We start from the raw sequence: 3,048 nt of genomic DNA on the forward strand, positions 1-3,048 counted from the left end.
ACCTCTCTTAGCCAGAACTCACACTTTCCAAACTTAGCATACAGTTTGTGAGCTCTAAGCAACTCAAGCACCACTCGCAAGTGTTCCTCGTGCTCCTCCTTAGAGGGTGAGTAAATCAAGATATCTTCCACAAAACAATCTAAGAACTCTCGGAAGATTTGGTTCATTAAGTCCATAAACACAGCTGGGGCATTGGTTAGCCCAAAAGGCATCACAAGAAACTCGTAGTGGCCATACTGCATACGAAATGCCGTCTTCAGGATATCCTCCTCCTTGACCCTCAACTGATAGTAGCTCGATCTCAAGTCTATCTTAGAGAAACAGCGAGACCCTTTCAACTGATCAAATAGGTCATCTATACGAGGCATAGGATACTTGTTCTTAACTATAACCCGGTTCAACTTCCGATAATCAATACAAAGTCGCAAGGCCCCATCTTTCTTTTTAGCAAAGAGGGTCGGTGCTCTCCAAGGCGAAGTACTAAGGCAAATGAAGCCCTTATCTAATAATTCCCAGAGCTAAACCTTCAGCTCACTCAGTTCAGCTGGTGCAAAATGATACAGTGCCATAGAAATCGGTGCCGGGCCAGGCACTAAATCAATCGAGAACTCGATTTCTCAGTGAGGTGGTAAACTAATAAGATCCTTAGGAAAGACATCCGAGTACTCACAAACCACTCTTGGCAACTCAACCTGGGCCTCATCACAGTCACTACTCATTAAGCTAGCGAAGAGACAACTAAGCTCACTCTGGCCACACAGATCATACACCGGTGATAAGACTCTACCAACCCGATCTCCCAAGAAATGAAAACAATCATCGCTCAAAGTACATACAGTAACCCTCTGACGGTAGCAATCCATAACAACCCGGTATGAAGATAACCAATCCATACCCAAAATAACATAAAAACCAGTCATATCCATCAATACAAAGGAAAACGGAAGCCGGCGATCGGCGACCTCTATATCACAGCCCCGACACCCCTCTTTCAAAACTATCTCACCCCCAACAGGTGACACAACACAAATAGGAGATGCTAACTGTGCCAACTCTAACCCCAAAATAGATGCAAATGTAGACGAAATAAATGAATGGGATGCACCCGTATCTGTCATGACCCAAACCCGCCCACGTGGGTTAAGGACATAACCGGCCAGTAATCGTGAGAATACCTACGGCCTCAAACCAAACCAAATGGATTTTAATAGAGTTAATGGGGGCCAAACGAAAGCAATTTAAAAACTTTGTCCTTAGAGCTATGCTTACATGGCACGTCAAACAAGTCATACATATAAACATTAATAACTCACAACAGAATTAAAGTATCAAAAAGTTCTGTACAGACAGGATCATCCAAAACTAAGTCAACCCATGAACTATATACAGACATATACAAAGGCTCCACCAACGTGACAACATAAAACAAAATAACAAAGGCGAAGGCGAGTCTCATGCGTGAGACACATAGGCTGACTTTCCAAAACTCGGTTGTTCCATACAGACTTCACTGGGGCTGGGTCTGGACCTCTCTTGGCTCACCTACAAACACATGAATGAGTGTGAGCAGAAGCCTAGTGAATAATATCAAATAAAGAAAATACATTGGAACATTATACATCAAACGACCTTTGGCCCAATTCATTCAAGTCAAACTGGCCTTTGGCCCTTTTCAAACGTTTATATCAGACTAGCCTTTTTGGCCTTATCAAACTTTCGTATCAGACTGGCCTTTCGGCCATTCCAAACTTGTCATATCAAACTGGCATTTAAGTCTTTCAAACTTGTCATATCAAACTGGCATTTAAGCCTTTCAAACTTGTCATATCAAACTGGCATTTAAGCCTTTCAAACTTGTTATGTCAAACTGGCATTTAAGCCTTTCAAACTTATCATAATAAACTGGCATTTAAGCCTTTCAAAGTTGTCATATCAGACTGGCATTTAAGCCTTTCAAACTTATCATATCAAACTGGCATTTAAGCCTTTCAAACTTGTCATATCAAACTGGCATTCAAGCCTTTCAAACTCGTTATGCCAAACTGGCATTTAAGCCTTTCAAACTTGTCATAATAAACTGGCATTTAAGCCTTTCAAACTTTGTCCACCATTCAAAATTAGTGAACTTTACAAAACTTACATAGAAGTAAGCAATTGGACAACAATATGTATTTCAAATATTACTCACAGTGATCGGCTTGTGGATTTGCCCTGGAGCTTGACCCTACACATCACATAACACATATGGGTCACAATTAATTTAATCCGTTCTTTAATTCACATTTTCCTCTTTAGGTTTCATTCTTATCTCTTTAATTCAATTACAATTCTCAAAGTATGCCTAAGAGTGATTAGAAGTGAAAAAGGACGGAAAATGAAACACAGAACGCGTAAACAAAATTTCAGAAAACAGGGTCCCCGCTCGAGCGGACCCTTAAGGCCTGCAAAAGTACTGGTTGCATGAAAAATACGCTTGAGCGTGAAATAGGGCGCTCGAGCGGAAGGCCTGTCTACAAAGCTCCCCCGCTTGAGCATGAAATACCCCGTTCGAGCAGACACCAAGTCTGCAAAAAGTACTGGGAGCACGTATTTCCCGCTCGAGTGGCCATTACCCCGCTCGAGCGGACATCAAAATTCTGGGTGTCCCAGATTGTGTTCTTGAGTTCAAATTCGACCTTCAAGCCAACAATTCTTGCATGCAATGGCTCAAATCTCAAATATAATCATACTAACATAGTATAAGCCCCAAATTACAATCCAATGAAGCTCAATTTCACAAATAAATCACATGCATGGCTCATTTTCCACCAAACTCATTACCAACATAACAATTTCATGCATTCAACACTTACATCTTCATAAATTTATACATGCATGTGGTATACTACTCTCATTCCCAATATATAAGATGAAGAGATGGTCAAGAACATGGTCTTCAACTAAAAACTTACATGCATGAGTTCTAAGACTTCAAATTCGACAAAACCAACCCATTTCATGCTCTACATCATGACACTACTTTGAACACACAAGATTACACATTAAATT

The 3,048-nt window shown here is 40.7% G+C and overlaps 1 long non-coding RNA gene across 1 annotated transcript; it reads right to left on the reverse strand.

The window, feature by feature from the left end:
* Positions 1–1,289: 1,289 nt before the first annotated feature.
* On the reverse strand, positions 1,290–2,286 carry LOC145798416 (uncharacterized). Its single transcript, XR_014339266.1, has 2 exons — positions 2,189–2,286; positions 1,290–1,542 (listed from the first exon to the last, which is right to left on the reverse strand). It is a non-coding gene; the product is annotated as an uncharacterized LOC145798416 (long non-coding RNA).
* Positions 2,287–3,048: the final 762 nt, after the last annotated feature.

Source organism: Camellia sinensis, chromosome 8 (genome assembly GCF_055761805.1).
Source record: "Camellia sinensis isolate YWXY chromosome 8, ASM5576180v1, whole genome shotgun sequence".
Classification (NCBI taxonomy): Eukaryota; Viridiplantae; Streptophyta; class Magnoliopsida; order Ericales; family Theaceae; genus Camellia; species Camellia sinensis.